Genomic DNA, 23,779 nt, shown 5'->3' on the forward strand with positions numbered 1-23,779 from the left:
CATTTCCCCCATCCAACCCCTGGCACTCAGAGCAGCTCAGGAATGGAGTCACATCCAGAGGTGTCCCCAGGGGTCAGGATTGGGGCCAGGTCAGTGAAATCTCTTTATTGCTGATCGGGACGAGGCCATTGAGGGCACCCTCAGTCAGTTTCCAGGTGAGCCCAAGCTGGGTGGCAGTGTTGCTGTGCTGGAGGGCAGGAAGCTCTGCAGAGGGATGTGCCCAGGCTGGAGCCATGGGCCCAGGACAATGGGATGAGGTTCAGCAGGGCCAAGGGCCATGTCCTGCCCTGGGCTCACAACCACCCCAAATCCCTGCCCTGCCCCTGATCCCCACAGCCTGTCCTGTTTCCTTCATCCCTGCATTGCCAGGGACTCTCTGGGACAAGGGAGCTCTGCTCTGGGGATGGAGGGAAGTGCAGGTGCTACCACTGGAGTGGGAACCAGAACTCACCAGGTTTGTGTCCTTTGGGGGTCAGGAACTGGTGGGACTCAGAGGCACAGGAAGCTTGTCTTCATGGTCAACAGACCATGGTTGAAGAGGACACAATTCAATACTAATCATGCTCTTCCCTGAGCTATGTGCAATGTCCCAGCACCATCTGACATATCCACCATCCACAAGTGATTTCCATAATAAAATTATTTTTAGAAATATATGGTTCTGTGATAGATATAAACACATTCAAGATCTTGTATCACCACCCCCAAGAGGAAGGGTTCTGTCTAGGAAGATAGGCACTACACACTTTGCTTTTTTGATGCACAAAAAATAGAGTGAGGCTATGCACTTTGCTTGTTTGGAAGGAGATGGCTTAGGAGGTAATGTACAAACTGCTTTTCCTATTAAAATGTGGGAGAGTACCAGCCACACTTTCACTTGTGCCACTGCCTGCCGCTCTCTGCAGGTGTGTTGGATCGAGCCCTGCGCCCCTGCTAAGGTATGGCCACAGTCAGGCAGGGACCAAGGACGGTGCTGGTTTCCCCCTGAATGGCAGTGCGTGCAGTGGGACACAGAAACGGTGCAATGGAAGTGGCAAATGGCGTGGCCACAGCAGCAGCCGTGGCCTCAGCACCAGCACGGCCCTCGAGGAGTGTGGGGGGAGGCTTGCTAAGTCGCTGCTGCACGAGCACTGGAACAAAAACCACATCAAACTCTGAGAGGCAGAGTGAGAGCTGCACAGAAAGCACATAAGAGAAACTTTCTGAAATTCTATCGTGGCCAATTCCACAGTGACCCGATGTGATTTGGGATTGGGCTGTAGAGCGAGGTACAGCTGGAGATGGAGCCTGGCGTAGCATTGAGAGCAGCGTGGGGGGTTCTGCTTGGTCTGGACCAGACTGATTTTGACACGTGGGGTGCAGGTGATCCCTGGGGACAGAATGGGAAATAACTTATCAAGTGAAGAACAGATTGTTTTGTCTACATGGAAAGCTTTGTTGAAAAGAAAAGGCATTAAGACTACTGACTACGCCCTTTGTAGTGTTTTACTATGGGCAAAGTCACAAGATTTTGAGACTGATGCAAGTGCTGCTTTTAGTGTTAGAGCATAGAAAGAAGTCGGGGAAAGTCTATGGGACATGGTATCAAAAGGGGCAAGGCAGCTGCAAATTTGGCTCCCACTGGGAGATTGCTCTATGAGGCTTGAAAAGAATGGAAAAGGGGGAGGACAAGAGAGGCTTGCTGTAACCAATTAATATAACAAAAACTGTAAAAGGAAGAAGAGAATTTATGAAAGTAGCAGTGGGAGCTGGAGACAGAGTAGCTCTATTGTTCAGCACAGTGTATTTGTTTGGTTATAGAATGTGTATTTTGTTTGTGAATTGCAGCTACTAATCTTTGATTAGGTATAAGTGTAAAAGTTTATATTCCATATGCATAAGTACACTCAGCCTCGGTGGGTGCCTGCTTGTTGCATTTGGCTTGTGTTGAATGACACCCCTCAAAGCAATGAACTCAGCTATGGCTCACTTGACTCCCTGGAATAAGCAAAATTGTGTGGGTGATAGGAACATATAGACTTTATCTTGTCCTTGTATGTTACTTTATGAAATTGTACAGCTACTGATGTTGTTACAGTTGTATATCTATTGATAAAATTATGCAGCTGTTGATTTTGTTACTATCCTAATATGTTGGGAATTTAGCTGACTAGAGACTGGAAAAGTACAAGACCATGGCTAATTCCAAATCCTGCACCTGCAAGATAGCATGTCCTTGGGCCTAGCTGAGTATCATAATGAAGTGGACAGAGAGACGTGAGAAGTAGAGAACGTAGGCCCAAAGGAATGAGGAAGAGTTGATGGTATAGTTTAACCAATAGATTGCTTGGCTTACAGAATATTCATAAGCTTATTATTTGCTGTATAAGTGTTTGATGCTTTATTCAATAAACTGGACCTGTGATGAACCATCTGGTGTCCTGGTCCCCTTCCTTCGACACTAATATATGGCGTTTAGCTTATTCTTGTGTGTTGCCTTATAAAGTTGTACAACTATTGGAATTGTTATGTTTGCCCAATTATCCCATCAAAAAAAAAAAAAACAACCAAACAATATTTAAGGTAGCAGCAATTTTATTGAATAATTTAGAAAATATTTAAATAAGGGATAATTTGGTTCAAATACTAGCGCATAAGCAAAAACAACCGTGGGGTACGCAGGGCAGAGTTCAATGACCCTTGCCACTTCACGTACAAGCTTGCCAAGTGAAAATCGCCCCTTATATGCCATATGTCAATGCCATCTCCTCCCATTTTCGGTTCCTCATATCTCTATCTCCGCCCTCATTACCACCCTTATCACGCATGCGCCACCACTCAGTTTGGTGGTCGCACAAGTCTTTGGGGGTCGTCACTGATGAAGGCCCTGTAGTCTTCTTCATTGTCCTTTAAATCACCTTTGGTGAATTAAATGTACCAAGCCAGTACAATGTAAGCCAAGACTAACATAACACTACATCTACATATCAAGGCAATAAATCCCCTATAATTAGCATTTTCTGGGACCTAACCAGGTTCTTTGGTCAATTTTAGCAACTGTATCTTCAGCTTCTTTCCTGTACTCCTTGAGAACATCTGCTGGGAAGGGGGGGTGGAGCCCCTCCTCTCCCTCTCTTCTTTGGCATTACAACATTTAACTATGAACTATTTTATTATTCTCAAATATTAATTACTGTATCAAATATTGATTACTTGTTTCAATTTTTATCAGCACGAATCATACCTATTTATCACAAATCCCCCATTTCTCTTTTTGCTCATTATGATTCGTGCTGTATTTAAAAAGCTGTGCCCTGATATCTTTTTATATTTTTCAGAATTTTGGTTTTCTCATTGTCTCTTTTCGGCTTCAAACTTTTCCAGCATTTCTATTACTGCTTCAAGTCTTTCACACTCTCTTTCAAGTTTAGTTAGCATGTCCTGGTCTATTTCAATCTTTTTAAGTCCTTGTTCTTTAACAGGGGTCGATTTAGCTTTTAATACTATTAAAGATCTTGGTTTTCTTTTTTCTGCTGATTCTGAATCTAGAGACATTGTTGTAATCTGCATCCCCTGAATCACTGAGTGAATTAACTTAATAAAACACAAAATCATACAAGGCAGAAACAGAAGTCCCAGAATTGAGCATAACAACATGAACTCTAACTTTTTCCTTGAAACACTTTCAAAGAGGTTATCCCACAAATCTGCTTTCAAGATTGAATTCCACTTTTGTACTGGCACATGAGCCACTCTTTTCATTTCCTCTGCAAGTTCTGTGATAGCTTCTCTATAATCATAAATTTCTACACAGCACTCAAATTCATTTAATCTCCCACAAATTCCTCCTTCTTCTGCTAGCAGATAGGCTAGGGCGATCCTGTTTTGGTACACAAACGCCCGCATTTGTGTATATTGCCTGGCCAACATTTTTAAGGCATCGGAGGTATGATTTGACACCACCTCTACTACTGCTTGGAGCCTTATTAATCTATTCAACAGGTAAATTGGGGTCCTATATCCCCATGACCCATCCTGAGCCCATGTTGCTGGGTCATAATTTGCTATAATTTGTTCTTCAGGCCATTCGTCCTCCCCCCATTTTTGGTTCCCTCCTGCTGTTGGAAAATTTAAATTCAAATCTCCTTTATTTCACTGCAGGGTTTCATACAGTGGAGTTCCTAGCACATTGCTCTTAGACCTTAGCAAAACAAAGAAGGAGGGTTGTATTACTCCCAAAGTACAGGTTCCTCCCCATTTTTGAGGTAACTCACTGTATGTAGGTTGCCCACAAATCCAATATATACCATCTGAGGCTTTCCATTTCTTATCAGTTTTCTCCAGTTGTTCCCAATAAGACCTCAGGCTGTCGATGGATTGGTAGGGGTTAGCTCCAGGACTTTTGTACCAGCATAAATTAATCTGTTCATCCCATTCACAATTTATTTCTTTTATTGGTCCCCAATATCCAGTGGGGTTTTCAGGTCGCCAAATTTTTAAACGATTATCCATATTAACCACCAGTGCGGATTTACAAGGAGTTTGCCCTACTATTTTATTAAATTTCCTTCCTTCTCGAGTTATACAAATAATTCCAATTACTTGATGGCGTAAAATCCATCCTTCAGATCTCTTCAATGTTCCAGAAATTTGCGTGTGGTTCCACTTTAAAAATTGCTCTGTAGCTAAGCTCTCACCTTTCCATGGCCATTTTTCAGCCATTTTTAGACCTCCACAAATCCAACATTTGGATAATTCCAATTCCGTAGCAATCTCTTGCATCAATCTCACAAACAGATTCTTATTCAAGGCTGGCAAATCCCAATCTTTGTAGAACTGTTTTAGCTGTTTATACAATTCAGCCAATTTTATTGACTTTTTTCTCCTGTTCTTTCCTCTATTTTCCTTCATTTCTATTTCTTCTTTTATTTTTTCTTTCCATTTTTCTCTTAGTGCCCGGTTTCCCATGCCTATACTTGGATCTTTTCCATTATAATTTCTTTTAAAATAAATGAATCTTTCATATTGAGGACAAATTTGATCACTATGGGGATAAGGGGCTTGCCCATTATATCCCAAATTTTTCTCTATCCAATACATCTTTCCTTCCTTAATGCAAACATCTATAACACTGCTGCGATTGTAGCAGGCAGAGCTGACATAAGGATATGTTACAAACACAGATTCCATCTTGTCCTTAATCCACACAGGGTGATTGCAATAGTCACAAATGTTGAAATTGCTGGGACTTGGTTTTTGCTCTGTTTGCTTTTTCATTGCTGAAACTCTGTCCAGTGTGGCTCTCTGGCTTTGGCCAACAGCCAAGGGTACCAGAATGATCACAGTGAAAATAATCCTTAGGAAATCTACCTTTCTACCTTTCTCAAGGCCCCTTGGGTTGCAACCAAGTGCTGAGATGCCAGTCTTCTCGGTAGCAAAGGTAATATCCTGGGATCTGGTCACCGGTGCTTTTAGTTTCCTTGGTACCCATAGCCCCACAGAGTTTGCTTGTCTTCTTTTAAATGCCATTTCCCAGTTTTAGCTGGTTAAAAGAAATAATTAAAACAAAAAGAACAGGGAAAAAGATTAAGCCGGAATACCATAAACCTGTATCTTCCAAAATTTCAGGGATGTGCCAACTACAATAAGATTTTTCTAATTATTTTCTGCTTCAAGGGTGGGGAGTTTATTAAATGGCTGTCTCCAATAGGCAAACTTGCAGCACCAATATGCCCTTGCAATGTGCCTATTATGTGGTATATAAACTTCTTCTCTACAACAACTATCAATTTTGAGACACTGGTCTATAATATTATGAGCTGCTCCTTCTCTTATTTGTGCTATAGCCAATATAGCAAGAACCAATTGATCTAAGTTCCCTAATAATCCAATTGCTGCTGGAAGGGTCCCATTTCCCAGTCTCAAAGGTATCCCAAAAAAATCACTAGCAATATATTCTATAATTAGATGACTAAATACATAACCATAGCAAAGCAAGCAAATCAATTGCCTCTCCTTCTCTTCCCTCTTAGTTACTTTCCACCATAAGTTAAAGCAAAGTGTGCAAACAATACATATTCATGGATGACACCCTAAACCATGTTTACCACACTCCCAACATTTTACTCTGAGCTCTTTTAACAACAGGTGTTATCAATCTCAGTTTCTGGAATTGCAATTTTGTAATCAGTTCTAATAATGTTGCTGGTGGGTGACCCTGGAGGAGATCTTCGATCTTTTTCGGCTGTTCCCACTGATTTAGAAAATCCTTTATTCTTTTTCCACCAGTGTTCTTCTGCCTCCGAGCTCAAGGGAATTGCGGTCCGCAGCCACTCCAGGATGCTTAGTTCCTTCTTAATAAATCAGGGTTAATATAAATTAACTTAAATCCCACCATATTATCACATTCTTGGAATTTCATGTTCCAACAATATTTTAGCTACCGTTTGAACTCTAGCCTGAGCTGCTAGAAATGCTTCAACTCACTGAGTTAATTGATCTATTATAACTAACAAATATTTTCAGTAACCCGCTTTAAGCAAGTTTACAAAATCAACCTGGATCTTTTCAAATAGCCTATAGGCTGTTTTTTGTGGGTTTTTTTGTTTTGTTTTGTTTTGTTTTGTTTTTTGTTTGTCCTCCAGAGGGAGGACTCTTTAACACTTTCTTATTTACCTTTTGACAGGTAAGACACCCCTGGGTAATTTGTTTTCGAATTTCAAATATCCTTATACACCCATAAAATTTTGAAAAGTGATCACAAAAGGCTCTTGTTCCCCAGTGTGTCCGTCTATGCAAGTTATCTAAGATCTAATGTGCCACTGGTTTTGGCATCATAATCCTAACCATCAGGAAAAACTCACTTTCCCTCCTTAAATGTTGCTCCTAATTTCCTTATAGCTGCCAAATCTGCTAGTGGAAGGGAAAGTGTCTCCTGATGAATTTTTTTTTTTTAAGGTCATTATTTCAGTATCTCCCGTTCTTAATGTCGCTCTTTTTGCTTCTTCATCAGCCAAATTATTTCTCTGACTCTAATATCCCTCCCTCTTTGGTGCTCCTGTACATGAACTACTATTATTCTCTTTAGGCCTTTTGAAGTTCCAAGTATCTGAATTATCAATTCCCCATGTATTAACCCTTTCCCTTGAGTGTTTATAAGTCCCCTTTCTTTCTAAATTTTTCTAAAAGTATGTACTACACTAAAAGCATATTTGGAGTCTGTATAAATAGTCCCTTCTTGCCCTTTTAATATTAATAATGCACAGAGTAATGCATAAAATTCACAGGCTTGTGCTGACCAGGAGGGACTAAGGGGACAAGACTCCTTCACCCTAAACTTTTTCCCACTTCACCTGAATGCCAACCCGTGTCACTAATTTCTAGATTATCTTCTTCAGTTAAAGAATAAATTTTAAGTTTTCCTTCACAGGGTTTTATCTGTAAATTTAAGGCTATTATTAGATCTCTGCCTAACAAATTATTCTCAGCCTCTGGTATCAACAATAAATCATTTACTCCAAATTTGTCATCTGTTTCAATTTGCACTCCTTTTATTACAGGAACAGGGAAAGCCTCTCCTGTAATTCCGATTACTGAAACTCGCTCATGACTTATCTCACATCCCTGGGGTAATTTTGTCACTGTCGACTGAGAAACTCCTGTATTTACTAAAAATATGTCTTCTTCACTCTGAGGACCTACTTTTAGTTTTATTATTAAGGCCTCTTCTGGTTGCAATTCGGTCCTCTTCATTAGACAAAACTCTTGCCCTCTCTGATTCTCCTGAGAAGTTTTCTCATCTTGCTGGTTTTTTCTGCAATTTTTTTTGCAGGTGCCCCTTTTTATGGCAATAAAAACAGGTGGGTCCCGTACCCTTCAAAGTGGGGCAAGAATTTTTTAAATGTTTTTTCTTGTGGTGGGAAAAATGCACAGGTCTTGTGTTCCTAAAAATAGATCCTCACGTCCGCTGTTTGTCTTTCCCTGCAGATTTTTCTGTATTCAAAGCTGCCTGCATTTCTTGGACTGCTGCCACCAAAATTCTGGCATCTGCTTTCTGCTTTTTCTCATTTCTCTTTACAAACACCCTTTGTGTCTGTCCTGCCAGTCTTCTAATTTTTCCAGCTTTTTCCTGATGTCACTGTAAGATCCAGTCACAAACTGAATTTTTAACAGAACCTGCCCTACTGCAGTATCAGTATCTATACCTGAATATAATTGCAAGTCTCTTTTTAATCTTTTAAACATTTTGCCGGTGACTCATATTTTACTGATGCTCACTCAAAACTTTTCCTATATTATGTCCTTTAGGCACTGCCCTCTGAATTTCTTGATTTTCTTCCCTTCGGGATTCCCATTCATCCCAAAACCGTATTATCATCCCCAGTGGGCTGTCCTGAGGAACGCTTCCCCCCTGCGAACTCCCCTCACAGTTCCCATATACCTCAAACCACTGCGGATTTTTCCTACAATCCACAGCCCCTGGGTCAAGGAACTTACTCTTTCCCTGACCCATTTCTGGCGGCAACAAACTAAGAAATCCCCAGTACCAGGAGAGTCTTAGTTTCCCACTCACCCCATGGCTCAACTTCCTCACTTACTGCTCTGTCACACTGCCTTTTTCAATCTACCTGTTCCACTCCTATCTCTCCCTCTTTCAATCTGTTAGCCCCATCCTCTCACCATCTAATCACATACTAAATTGCCTGATACCAACCCCTCCAAGGAAATTGAACCTATTCATTCACTCTCTTTCTCAGTCTCCCTACTGAGTCAATCCCTCCTGCTCAAGGACCTTCCCACAGGTGCCTGGACCAGGGATCCCCTCCTTCCCCCTGGGTCAAACCCTCCTGGCGTCCCCACTCATTCATTTTTCTTTCACTTCCCTCCTTTTCCAGACGGCGTCCTCGCGGAGAACTCGAAAACACGGTACTGGGAGGTCCCACACACTTCGGGGGTCCGAGACTGCCCAGCCCCCGTCTCAAACACTCCACACACACTCACACATGCATACAGCCGCCCCCTGACCCAAAACCCCATGATACTCACAGCCTCCTTTTCTCATGAAGGTCTTCGTGCACAAAGCAGTTTTCTATGGGTACTCTTTCTCCTATAAGACGGCACTCTGATGGGAGCCTCTCCTGCGCACTCTTAAAAATTAATTTGCTTATGCGTTATTGTAAAAAAGACTCTCTTTTCCCAAGGGAGAATGGTCTAGCCTTGGGACCACTTAAAAGTCTGGTGGGGAGTTCCTTCCCAGAAGCTATCCACCTCCCCAGAGTTAAGAGAGTCTCCCAGGTATCGGCACCAAAATTGTTATGTTTTCCCAATTATCCCATCAAAAAAACCCAAACAATATTAAAAGTAGTAACAATTTTAATTGAATAGTTAAAATAAAAAAATATAAAATTGGATACAATATAATTCGATTAAAATAAGGGATAATTTGGTTCCAATAATAGCGCGTAAGCAAAAACAACCGCGGGGTACGCAGGGCAGAGTTCAATGACTCCACTTCACGTACAAGCTTGCCAAGTGAAAGTCACCCCTTATATGCCATGTGTCAATACCATCTCCTCCTATTTTTGGTTCGTCACTTTTCTGTCTCCACCCTCATTACCACCCTTATCACACATGCGCCACCACTCAGTTTGGTGGTCGCACAAGTCTTTGGGGGTCATCACTGATGAAGGCCCTGTAGTCTTCTTCGTTGTCCTTTAATTCACCTTTGGGTTACACATGCGCACCAAGCCAGTACAATGTAAGCCAAGACTAACGTATCACTGCATCTACATATCAAGGCAATAAATCCCTTATAATTAGTATTTTCTGGGACCCAAACAGGTTCTTGGTCTATTTTAACAACTGTATCTTCAGCTTCTTTCCTGTAGTCCTTGAGAACATCTGCCATCTGCTGGGAAGGGGGGGTGCGGCCCCTCCTTTCCCTCTCTTCTTGGCATTAAAACTTTCAACTATTAACTATTTCATTATTCTCAAATATTAATTACTGTGTCAATATTGATTACTGTTTCAATTTTTATCAGCACGAATCATACCTATTTATCACAAGAGGGTTCATATAGTTCCCACAGCCTCTCATTTGAATTCAGTCCCGGTGCAAGTCCTCCAGGGAGCAGGGGAGCAGGGGAAATGGTTCCCCACGGGAATGGATACAAATCCCGGGTGAGAGGGAAAGGGGTACATATACAGAGTATAACAGGGAGAGATACAAATACAGGGTAACAGGGGCAACTAAAGGCAAGTCTTAGAATTCTAACATTCAATGTTTCACAAGAGACTACACGGGGTACAAATGCAGAGTGTGACGAGGAGATATGCAAATTCAGGGTAAAATAGAACATTTAACAACGGCAACTAAAGGCAAGTCTTAGAATTCTAACATTCAATGTTTAGCAGCAGACTAACGTGGGGTACAAATAGAGAGTATGACGAGGAGAGATACAAATAGAGGGTAATATAGCAACATTTAACAAGGGCAACTAAAGGCAAGTCCTAGAACTCTAACATTCAATGTTTAACAACAGACCAACACTTCAAATTAAGACCTTATCAACTTCCTTAACATCAACTACCAATTACTACTCTGAAAAAGAGCTGTCATCTCCAGGATTTTCATTCCTCACAGTATCCCCCCTCTTTCTTTTTGATCAAGTTTAAGCCCTCATCAACTTGTAATTTCTGTTTCATGGACATAAAATTTCCATAACTTCTGATACTGGTCATAAACACTTTTAGCTGTTTTATGTTCTCCTTCTTGACTTTCAATCATCATTATTTTGGTTTGGGCTTGAGCAGTTGTTTCTGAAACCTCTGTACTAGCTTGAATTGTAGATAATATAATCTTATTTAAACATGGGAGTAGGCAAGGTAAGACTATTAAACTTACTAATGCTGCCACTACTGTAAAGATTACTTTCTTCCACCATTTCCCTTTAAAAGACCAAAAATCATCCCACCAACTGGTGCCTATTAGGGGAGTCCCCTCCTGATTTCCCACATATGCTATTTTTCATATTTCTGTTGAGATGTTCCTTATTACCTCACTTCTATAATTCGATTTTCAGGCAGCACTCTGATGAATTAAATTTTCCACATATCCGTCTTTCATCGGCTACTAAGTAATCAACTGCAAGTCGAATTTGGGAGATGATAGTTCTAGTTTGGGCCAATTGGTAATTAATATGGTCAAGGACAATGATGTTCTGTTGGACACTATTTCTAGTACTGCCTGGAGTCGAATGATCCTACTGAGCATGTAAATTGGAGTACGATATCCCCAGGATCCATCCTGGGCCCAAGTTGCAGGTCCATATGTGTTAATTATCTCTTCTGCTGTCCAGATTGTTCCCTTCCAGGTTTGTTTTCTCCCCAGGTCAATTATATTCCTCTTTTTCTGGTTAGTCTTTCTCAAATTGTCATACAATGGAACCCCTAAACTTGACCCTGATTTCTTTGGCAATAGAAAGAAAGCAGGTTTGATGACACCTATAGTGCACCTTCCCATTCAGTCTCCTTGAAGAGTAGTATAGGCTGTGTTGCCACAAATCCAAAATAGATGATCGGGGGCTTTCCAAAAGATGTCGCGGACTTCCCAAGGGTATTCTCAATATTTAAATATTTGTCTTATTCCCCAAAAGGGGGTTACCCCTTTTTCTGCACATTTGTGCAGCCTATAGCCTTCAGGATAAATGCACCCCTTTTCCTTCTTCCCAGTGGACCATTATTGATTTGGCTCTTGGGGAATCCATCTAGCATTTAAGTCTTCAATCTTTAGATACCTCTTGCATGCCATCTTTCCCACTGGGGTATTATATCTCTTCCCTGTCCTTGTTATGCATTCTTCCCCAATTACTTTAGATTTTAAGTTCCATTGTCCTTTCCTTCTTTGTCCTAAAATGTGAGGTTTCTGTCCTGATTGTTCCCAACTTAGAATTTCTCATGGTCCTAAACTAATTCCCTCCCATGGCCAAATTTCTGTCATTTTAGTACTCCCACAGACCCAGCAGTTGGTTAGATTTAGTTCCTTACTAATTCTTTCAACTAGGTCTAGGAATAGGTTCTTCCCTAAGCGCATTTCTATTTCATCCTTTTTGGTGGTTACTGTTAATTGTCTTTCCTGTATTAGATCTTTCAGTCCTTCCTGATTACTTTCATGCTCAAAACAAAACCAGGTTTTTCCTACAGGGCATTCTCCAAGTAAGCGTTGCCTAAATGAGGCAGTGCTTCTGGCAATCCAATAGACTTTCCCGACCTCTTGACAGGTAAATAACTGGGAGTAGTTAAAAAATAAGGATTTACATTGGTGTGAACGCTTATCAGTGACCCAAGGTTCTCCCCATCGTGTAGGGGGTGATAGTACATGGATTTTCCTTACTCCCTATACTTTCCATAAACAGGAATAACACCAGTCCTCCCAAGAATCCAGTATGAACCATTGCCATGATCTCAACCAGCCTTGCCTCTTAGGATTGGGGAACTTTCTCCCTTCTCTTTCCTCCCACTTTCTATCAATTTAATAGCTCCTGAGGAATGTTCTGTAGGAGAGTAGGTTTGAAACCCCCGGGGTTTTCCTTGGAGAAAAATAGATTATTAGAACTCTATTGAACCTTTTGAACTTAACTATCATACTAACATTTAATTCTTATAACTCTTCAGCTTGTAACCTTGAACAGTTTAAAAGAGATGGAGGAACCCATACTCTACATTCATGATAATATATGAAATCTTTACACCAAACAGTTAACAAAATGTTCACTCTAATCTCTAATCCAATAATAGCATAATATACTCCAAAACAAACGAAGGCTCCAACACAAACTAAAATTTCTACATTCAAAAGTCAACAACAATAACAATAAATAATAATGACTTGAAGAAAAAGTATAACAATTTGAATATATTAGTCTCTTTTGCTTTTATCAGTCTTTCTAAGCAACCTTTGGTCTCTTTCTAAAGGTAACTTTGAGATTGTCCGAGTTCAGGATTGCAACCCACGTGGAAGCGTCTGTAGCTGGTGCTGTTGGATCCAGTCTGCTGTTTGTTGGGGGTGGTGCCGGTGCTTTGACTGGAGTGATGTGAGTCCAGCCTCTTTCTCGTGTCCTTCCTGCACTGTGCGTCATGAGTAATACCTGGAAGGATCCTTCAAATTTTGGAGTAAATGGCGTATTGCTCCATGACTTCATTAGTACCCAATCTCCCGGACTTATTTGGTGCACATCTGTATCAAGGGGGGAAGTTTGGGGAAGATATCCTCTTTTTCTCAGACTCTCTAGGGTCTTTCCAATGGTTTCTATTTACTTTTGGTTAGCTGTTTCCCCTTCTAAATAGTCCCCACTACTATATGGAGTCATTAAAAATGGGAGTGCAAACATCATTTCATAGGGCGGAACCCCTATATCTGATCAGGGTCCTGTCCTGATCCTTAAAAGGGCAAGGGGTAGACATTTGAGCCAGTTCATCTACATTTCTGCAATTGATTTTGTTAATATATTTGTGAGGGTTTTATTCATTCTTTCTACCCTCCCAGAGCTCTGGGGATGCCATGGGGTATGTAATCTCCGTTTTATTCCTAAAGCCTCAATTATTTTATGTAATGCTTGTGCGATAAAGTGTGGTCCCCTATCTGAATCAATATTGTTCACCAACCCATATCGGGGATTGATGTTAGAATTCCAAGATAATCTTGGCTACTATTACAGCTTTTCCAGTCTCTTTTCTAGTTGGAAAGGCTTCTACCCAATGAGGAAGGTGGTCAACTATTACCAATAAGTTGTTGCAACTCTGTACAGGGGTCATTTCAGTAAAGTCTATTTCAATGTTTTGGAATGGTCTTTGGGCTAATTCTTTCCCCCTTGCATGGTCTGCCTCATCACTTTTTGATTTAGTTTTTGGCAAATTATGCACCCCTGAGTTACTGCTTTTGCTACCTCATGTATTCCGATACATAAGTTTTCTCTTAAATAGTGATCACATAACCCTTGGACCCCCCCAATGGGTTAATTCCTGTATCTCTGCTAACATTTTCTGGGCTAGGGCTTTATTTAAAAATTTACGCCCATCTGGTGTCAACCACTCCCCTTGGTTCCCCCAATGCATTTTTAATTCTTTTATTGCTTTTAGTTCTTTCTCACTGAATACTAGTTTTCCTTTCCTTTCTGCACCCAACACTTTGTTTAACCTGAGTAATTTCACTGGCTCCCCTGGGTTTAATGCTGTCTCCCTAGCCACTTGGTCAGCTAACTGATTCCCTTTTTCCTCAATGGTATCCCCTTTCTGATGTCCCTTAACATGTACCACTGCGATCTCTGCAGGTTTAGGTAGAGATTCTAATATTGATCTTATCAGTTCTGTGTGCACTAAGTTTTTTCCTTTGGAGTTCAGATACCCTCATTCCTCCCAAATCTTTCCAAATGTATGAACGATCCCAAAGGCATACCATGAGTCAGTGTAAATTGTCCCTTGGCCCCCTTCCAATAAGTCAAGTCCCTTCTTTAAGGCATAGATTTCACAACACCTAGCTGACCAATTAGAAGCAGTTTGCCCTTCTCAGTAAATCTCATGTCTTCCGTTTCTGTAGTTTCAATTATTGCATATCCGGACATCCTTTTTCCCTCGACTACTCTCCAAGACCCATCAGTAAATAATTTTATTCCATAAGGTAGAGGTATCTTTTCTAGATCTTCCCTAACTTTTGTCTGAAAGTCCACTAGTTCCAAGCAGTTATGCTCTAGTTCTAATAATGGCTCTCCAGAGAGAAACTGCACTGGATTTAGAGTTTTTGAGGTTACCAGCTGTAGGTTATCAGCATCTATTAAGATTATTTCATACTTTAATACTCTGGAGTCAGTAAGCCACTTCTGGGCTCTTTGGCCTTAAAATTGTTTTTAGATCATGTGGTGTATGGATTCTTATTTTACATCGCATGGTCAGTTTTTGAGTCTCTTCAATTAAGGTGGTTGCTGCAGCAACTGCTTGAATACAGGTAGGCCACCTCCTAGCTACCGGGTCTAGCAGTTTGGAGATGTAAGCTATTGGTTTCTTACACCCTCCCCACTCTTGGGCGACCACCCCATATGCAATTCCTTTTTCAGTATTTACAAATAGGTCAAATTCTTTTTCCAGATTGGGCAAACTTAGGACAGGTGCTGAGGTTTGTTTATCTTTCAAATTATCCTCATTTCTCCATTCTATTGGGTCAGCGTTTACTAATTTGTCATATAAAAATTTTACACTTTGGGTATATTGATCTAACCCTACCTTACAGTACCCAAATAAGCCTAATAGTTTTCTGACATCTCTCTTAGTTTTTGGTGCTGGTATGGATAGTATGCCTGAAATTATTTCAGGACGTAATTTCTTATAACCTTTCCCAATTTTGTGTCCCAGATAAGTAACTTCCGCTTCCAAAAATTGCAATTTATTCTGAGATACTTTTAAACCCTTTGCTCTTTGGAAATTTTAGAGGCGTATACTTGTTACCCTGACATTATTCTGTTCCTCTCCAGATATTAATAAGTCATCTACATATTGTAGAATTTGTACTTCGCTCTCAGGGTTGAATTGTTCTAAAAGCCCTTCTAAGGCCTGCCCGGAGAGATCTGGGGACTCGGTAAATCCTTGGGGTAGGCATGGCCCCCTTAATTGTTGTTTCCTCCTCTTCTCTGGATGTTCCCACTCAAACACGAAACAATCCCTACATTCCTCAGCAAGAGGACATGCCCAAAATGCATCTTTTAAATCTATAATAGTAAACGAGGCATGCTCCCTTGGGATCTGACTCAAGATGGTGTAGGGATTTGGGACCACTGGATGCCTGGTTATAGTTCTCTTATTTTGTTTCCTTAAGTCTTGGACCAATTGGTATTTTCCATCTGCCTTCTTGATTGCTAAAATAGGGGTGTTGTGGGGAGACATACACGGCTCCAGGATACCTTCCTCTAATAGCTGCTCAATTGCAGGGGTCAGTCCCATTTTCCCCTCAATAGACCTTGGGTATTGCTTTACTTGAACGGGAGGAATTCCTTTTTGCATTTCAATTCTTATTGGTGGGATGTCTAGATAGCCCCTCTTTCCTTCTCCTGCCCAAACCTCTGGGTTTATCTGCTCTGTATCTCCTGATGTCAGTTTCATGATCTGGACTATCATTCTCCCATCCTTTGGGATAATCCCCACTTTTAATGAGACTTGTAGGTCCCTTCGTAGTAAATTACTTTCTAGATTAGGTAAATAGATAAAGTCAGCCACACACTGCCTTCCATTTCCTTTAATTTCTACGTTTTCAGCTATGGAGGCTCTAAATGGTTTTCCCTCTGCTCCCATCACCTCACAGACCTTTCTCCCAGTCGTCACTACTGCGGATAATTCCTTTATACTTGATCTATCTGCTCCGGTATCAACTAAAAATTCAAATTCCTCACTTTGGGGACCGACTTCAAAGTTTACCAGAGGCTCTTCTTGATGGTACATTGGGTCCTGTAGCATGTAAAGCCCCTGACACCCCTTGTTGTCATCCCTCAGGAGTCTCTCAAGAGCCTCTTGTTCTTTTACCATTGCCTCATCCAAAGAGAGTTTATTGCAATCCCTTCTTATGTGTCCTATCTCTCCACAATAATAACATTTCCTGTCGCTCAGTGGTGCCCCTGGTCTCTTGTTTGTATCCACCCACGGAGGTAGTATAGGTTTATCTTTGGGTGTTTCAAAGGAGGACTTGTGTCCATTTTCACTGATTCTCAATGGTTGTCCCTGCTGATCTCTGTACTCCTAGAATTTCCCCGGCTACAGCTACCATGATTCTAGCTTTAGCTTTAGTTTTCTCTTCTTCTCTCCTAAATATATCTTTAAAGCTTCCTTTAACAGTTCATTTATTCCCTTCTCCTGCCAGTCATCCATTTTCTCTAACTTTCTCCATATGTCCAGCCACGATTTTGTAACAAATTGCACTTTTAGAAGTACTTGGCCTTCAGAGCTATCAGGATCTCTAGTGGAATATAATTGGAAGTTCCTCTTTAATCTGTTAAGCCAAGTAGCTTGGGTTTCATCCTTTTCTTGCATTCTATCGAAAGCTAGTTTTGTGTTATTACTTCAGGGAACTGATTCCTTTATTCCGCTAACCATCAGGGACCTATACTCTTCCATGTTCCTTCTATCTTTCTCTTCATTAGGGTCCCACTCAGGGTCCTGTGAGGGTAATTTCTGGTCACTGGGATCTCCTGAACAATTTTCTCACTCCCAGATCCGCATTCCTGCGGCTGTAATCATCCTTACTTCTTCAGAGCTGAACAAAATTTTTAAAATAGAGTTCAGCTCTCCACAGGTGTAAATGTTGGGCCTAGAAATTGGTCTACTTGGTTCGATATACCTACCTCATCCTCCACTAAGTTCCCTAACTCCTTTTCAAAGCCTCGAATTTCAGTGGCTGTTAATGGGGCATTCACAAACCCAAGTCCCCCACGTATCCCACCCATGGGGACTTCTCTAAGAGGAAAAAGCTTCTCCACTTTAGATGTTTTAGATCTTGTATTACACTAAGGTCCCTCCGTGAGGTTACCCTTCTGGGAAGAAACAGAATCACAGATTCACAGAATTTTCAAGACTGGAAGAGACCTATAAGATCATCTAGTCCAGCCGATGTTCTAACTGTTCAACTAGATCATGGCAGCAAGTGCCACATCCAGTCTTTTTTTGAATTCTTCAAGGGATGATGCCTCCACCACCTCACTGGGTAAATGATTCCAGTTTCTGACCACTCTTTCTGTGAAGTATTTCCTTCTTACTTCTAACTTACATCTAGCTTGATGCAACTTGAGACTGTGTCCTCTTGTTCTATCCGTTGTCGCCCGGAGAAAGAGGCCGACCCCCAGCTCACTACAGCCACCCTTCAGGAAGTTGTAGAGAGTGATGAGGTCACCCCTTAGTCTCCTTTTCTCCAGGCTGAACAACCCCAGCTCCCTCAGTCGCTCTTCATATGGCTTGTGTTCCAAGCCCTTTATTAGTTGCTCTCCTCTGGACACGCTCAAGTAACTCGACGTCCCCCCTAAAGTGAGGGGCCCAGAACTGGATGCAATACTCCAAGTGAGGCCTCACCAGTGCCGAGTACAGGGGAAGAATGACCTCTCTGTTCCTGCTGGCCACTCCATTTCTGATACTGGCCAGGATGGCATTGGCCCTCTTGGCTACCTGGGCACACTGCTGGCTCATATTCAATCGACTGTCAACCAGCACCCCCAGGTCCCTTTCCACCTGGGCACTATCCAGCCACTCCATCCCCACCTACAGGAGGAGTGGGGCTAGTTGACTTATACTAACTGGGTTAGAGATGGAGATGCTCACCTCCCAGTTAGGAGGGAGCAATGGTACAGCAGTAGGTAAGGGGAAAGAGACTGAACCTGTAGGAAGGGACACTGGAGGTGGGGCTGGAGAGACAGTTGAAGAGGCTGAGGGGGAGACTGGAGAAATAACTGGATTAGAGGGAGGTGGGACAGTACTGTTTGGAGCAGGTAAGGGAGTTGAGGTTAGGGTAGGAGTAATAACCATAGGAGTGTTAATCGGAGATGGTAATGGGATCATAGCAGCTGCTGATTCTGGGGATGGAGAGGCCAGAGGTAAAATTGGGGGATCTGGGAGAGGAGCGTGGGGCCTTGCCAGGTAAATAGGAGGGAATGGAGGAGGAGGTAAGTAATCAAGGGGGTCCTACTTAACACTAACCTCTTCTCTCCCCTCATTATTTTCCTTCCGTTTTTGTAGTTTACAGATTTTTATAACATTGCTAGTGGTATCCCTCTGCCAACATGCAGCATATGTTAACTGCTCAAGACTGGGACTTTCTCGGGTTTTCAGGTGTTGGTTTAATTGGGAACACATCCATGGATCTCTTGTCCCATACCATGGCCACTCCCCCTGCAGGTTTAACTTAGTCCAGACTTCCATACAATAGTGAATCATTTTCATTTTGTCTAAGCCTTTTGTGGCCTCCTGAATTTTGGGAATTCTGTCCATCCCTGCCCCAAAGACCAAAAGAGATGTTAGAAAATTATTAGGTTTGTTTGAGTATTGAAGATTATGGCTTGATCAGTATTAAATCACTAAAAGCGTTAAATTTCCATATGAGAAATTGATAGACTCAGAGCCTGTAACCTGGACCTCAGATGATGAGGAACAGCTTTGGAATCTGAAAACTAAATTGTCCTCTGCCCCTGTACTGTGCCTACCAGACCTTTAAAATATCCTTGACCTATTTGTAAACGTGGAAGAGGGGATAGCTTGTGGAGTCCTCACACAGACTGGGGAGGATGCAGGAAGCCGGTCGCATCTCTCTCCAAGTTACCAGATCCAGTAGCCAGAGGGTGGCCAGCCTGTGTGCAAGTGATAGCAGCAACAGCCACCCCAATAGAAGACACACAGAAAGTAACCTGAAAGGGGAAGATCCAGGTTCATACCTCACACAATGGGAAAGGTGTTTTAAGTCACAAGGCCCCTCAGTGGCTGACTCCCAAATACAAAACTATGAAATCATCTTAATAAGTACCAAGGGCCTCGAATTAGTCACTTCAAAATGTTTAAATCCAGCCCACTTTCTCACAGGAGAGCCATTAACAGACCTGCAGAATGGTTGTTTAGAAATTATTGAAATGCAGACTAAAGTGAGAGAAGATTTAGAAAAAGGGCCCCTCTCATAAGGGAGAATTTTATTTTCAGATGGATCATCACAAATGGTAGGCAGTAAACAGGTCTCAGGGTATACAATCATAGATGGGCAGAATCTGCAAGCTGAGGAAAAAGGAAAACTACCCTCAAATTGGTGTGCCCAGTGCTGTGAAATCTGTGCCCTGAAGAGAGGGCTAGATTTACAAGAAAAAGACAAAAGAACAATCTATACTGACTCCCAGTATGCATTTGGGATTGCCCATACATTTGGAAAAACATGGGAATAACAAGGGTACTTAAATTCTAAAGGCAAAAATTTAATACATGAAGAGCTAAGAAAATTAGTACTAGAGTCCCTAAGGAAACCAATAGAGATAGCCATAGTTTACATAGAAGGACATCAAGAAGGGGACACCCTTAAAATAAAAGGAAATCAATTAGCTGATCAAGTAGCAAAAGAAGTAGCCTTGGAACAAGGTAGTCCAATTAAAATTTTTAAGATAGAGGGAGCACCTAGTAGTGAAAGAAAAGAGGAAAAATCGATCTTTGTCAAGAAAGAATTTAGAGAGTTAGAAAAGATGAGAGGACAGCAAAAAGAAAATGGAGAATGGTGTACCCCTGATGGAAAGCAAATTTTAAATAAAGCTCCAGCCCGAAAGGTGATGACAGAGTTCTATGAGTTGACCCATTGGGGAATACAAGGCTTATGTGACCACTTTCCAAGGGATCATATGTGCATGAGAGTACGTAACATAGCAAAGGCAGTTACTAAGTGATGTTTAACTTGCCAACAAATTAATCAGAAAGTAATGAGAAGAGTACTATCTGATCTGGGGGAAGAGAGTTGGCCTTGCGGCCGTTCCAAAAGGTGCAGGTAGACATCACAGAAATGTCCCGTGTTTAAGGACAGAGACACTTATTAGTTACCATGGATCGCCTCACCCATTGGGTAGAGGCGTTCCTGACCAAAACAGAGACAGCCCAAGCAGCCACAAAAGCAATCCTAGAAAACATCATTCCCCAGTATGGGTTGATAAATAATGTCCATTCTGACTGAGGTCCACATTTTACAGCCCAAGTCTTACAACAAGTTGTTGAAGCCCTGGCAATGAAATGGAGGTTGCACAGCACATTGGCATCCCCAGAGCTCCAGAAGAGTAGAAAGGATGAATAAAACCACCAAAAACATGTTAACTACATTAGTTACACAAACCTAGATGAATTGGCTTAAATGTCTATGCTTAGGACTGTTACAAATTAGAACAAGGCCTCAATCAGGTATAAGAGTCTCACCTTATGAAATGATGTTTAGACTCCCCTTCTTGACAACCCCGTATAGCACGGGAATTTATCCAGAAGGAGAGACAGCCACCCAAAAATATCTAAAGGTCATAGGAAGGAGATTCAAAGATCTTAGGAAAAAGGGTTATCTCCCTCAAACTTCTCCCTTAGACACTAAGGGACATAACATCAATCCAGGGGACTGGGTGTTAGTTAAATCATGGAACTCTGCACCTTTAACCTCAAAATTTGAAGGCCCTTTTCAGGTCCTACTCACCACCAATACAGCCATACAGACCCAAGAGAAGGGGTGGACACATATAACCCAGATTAAAGGACCTGCACCACCTCCCACTGAAGAGTCAAAACCAACCACATCCCCTACTGAGTCTTCTAATGAATGGATTGTGATTAATCACTCAGACGATCTAAAGGTAACCCTGCAGAGGAGACCTAAAGACTATTAGAGAGTGTTTATAGTCAAAAACTTTTTAAGAACTGTTTAAATAATCAAAACTTGTTAAGAACTGTTAAAATTTGTAGTTAATTTTATTTATCTTTTAGTTTTGAGTTTGAAAAATAGATACTTTCCTGTTGCATTTATTATTAGTTAGTGTTTTTTAATGAATGTACAGTTTTTAGTTTGTGTTGGAGCCTTTGTTTGTTTCGGCATATATTGTGATTTTGTAGGATTAGGCATAAGAGTAAATACGTTGTTATTTGTTTGGAGTATTTTTGCTATCATTTTGGATACCAAAAATTCTTAAAGTCATCTGACCATTGAGTTCAAGGTTTTTAGGTCATGTTTTTGTGGTAAAAAGTTAAAATACCCCAGTTAACTCCAATCTTAGTGTACAAAGCAATCTCCTATAAAACCTCCATCAGGGCAAAAATAAATTAGTAAAGAAAAGTCAAATGTGTTCACACTGAGAGAATAAAAAACTCTGTACTAAAACCAATGAGCTCTTCTGTAGGAGAAAAGCATAAGCAGGAGGCAAGGCTGGGTGAGTCTACAGTCCACCTAAAAACAGCCACTCCAATCCCTGGGTGCAGCTCAGTAGTTGTAGAGTTTAGGGGAATGCCTCATACCAGACTCCTGGGAATGCTCTTACTGATCTTACGTGTTAACAACATGCTGGGAAGTCAGAAGAGCCCATGTGCTCAATGTTACTACCCCCTTTACAGAGGGAAAGAAACCTGATCTTTAATACGAGTACATACAAATTTAAACTGTGCCAGTCTCTCTCTGTTAGCAACCTGTCAAGGGCACAGGAAGACTTACTGGATTTCACAAAATATAGCAACTTACCAGCAAGAACTGCCTGGGGAGTGTCCTATAGGAGATGCTTGGCTTTGCTTTGAACATAAGTCCAATCAAAAAGGCACAGCGGACTGAATAAAAGAGAAAGAAGTAGCAACATCAATAAATTGAGAAAGAAGACGTAGAAACATCTCGTGGGAAAAACTTGTTGATAGATTTAGTGGAAAAGATGAGTAAAGAGTTACATTTAACTAATTGCTGGATCTGTGGAAATACACAAATGGCCAAAGTCTGGCCTTGGGAAGGGATCAGCTTAAGACCAATAGATATCTTAAAATGGACACAAACAAGACAAAAAGTACCAACTATTGGCCAAAGAGGAACAGAATGGTGGGAATTAACATCTAAAATAATTGGAGAAGAGTAATGTATATCTAGGAAAGGAAAATGTATAAAACCCCAGTAGGAGAAATGTCCTGTAAAAGATATTTAAAAGTAAAACATCCATTAGCTAGACAGATCTCTAGAAAGCCCAATAAATACTCGTCCATTGGGAAGAAAGAAATGGGGTGTATCTATCAAGAAGGAGATTAATTCCATGAGTGTACTGGAAAAGGAATAAACCCATTCTGGGGAGTGAGAGAAATATCCAAGTACTGGAAATTTCCAATGACTATCAGTGATGCTTCTTGGAAAGCTCCAGAAAACCTGGTTTGGATATGTGGGAATGTGGCTTACACTGAATTACCCAGGGAGTGGAGCAGCACTTGCACTATCGGAATTATTAAACCGTCATTTTCCTTACTCTCAAAAGAGTCTGGATCGAACCTAGGGGTCCCAGTATATGATGATTTGAACAAATCTAGCTGACCAAAAAGAAACTTAATTGAAATTGCAGGAACACAGACACGGAAACACACAGTATGGATCCCCAGGAAATAATTTGCACTTATGGACCGGTGACCTGGGCTCAAGATGGGTCGTGGAGACACCAGAGCCCAATTTATGTGGGGTTAAATCAGATTCTGAGATTACAAGCAGCACTCGAGATGGTATCGAACCGAACCTCTCTGGCTTTAGACCACATAAATGACCAACTATCCCAGACTAGAGCTGTGGTGTATCAAATCAGACTAGCAGTAGATTATTTATTATTTGTGGAAAATTTACCTCCTCTGAGTGCTGCTTAGAAATAGATGACTGCAATAAAGTCATTAGAAATATCTCAAAGGAAATCCGGAAGTCAGTTTATGTTGGAAAACAAGAGTGGACCCCTACATTCGATACCAGCTGGTGGGAAAATTTCTGGTCATTAAAAGGAAACTGGTGGGAAAAAAAATAACCTTTTTCATCATAAGTGAAATTGCTAGTTTGATCCTCTTACCTTGCATGCTCCCCTGTATAATCTGAGTGGCAACATCTGCTGTACAAGAAAGTTTAATGGTACCAAAAGAGCTTAATAAGAAAGAAGTAAAAGTAATCATGATAATGAGTGATCAAGAACATGAAGATGTCAAGCAAATTTACAACCAATATTAAAAATTTTACTTTCAAGAAGTAATTGCTAATTGATGCAGGCTTGAGCCCAATTGAACAATT

The sequence above is a fragment of the Melospiza melodia genome, unplaced genomic scaffold, assembly GCF_035770615.1.
Source record: "Melospiza melodia melodia isolate bMelMel2 unplaced genomic scaffold, bMelMel2.pri scaffold_34, whole genome shotgun sequence".
Taxonomy (NCBI): Eukaryota; Metazoa; Chordata; class Aves; order Passeriformes; family Passerellidae; genus Melospiza; species Melospiza melodia.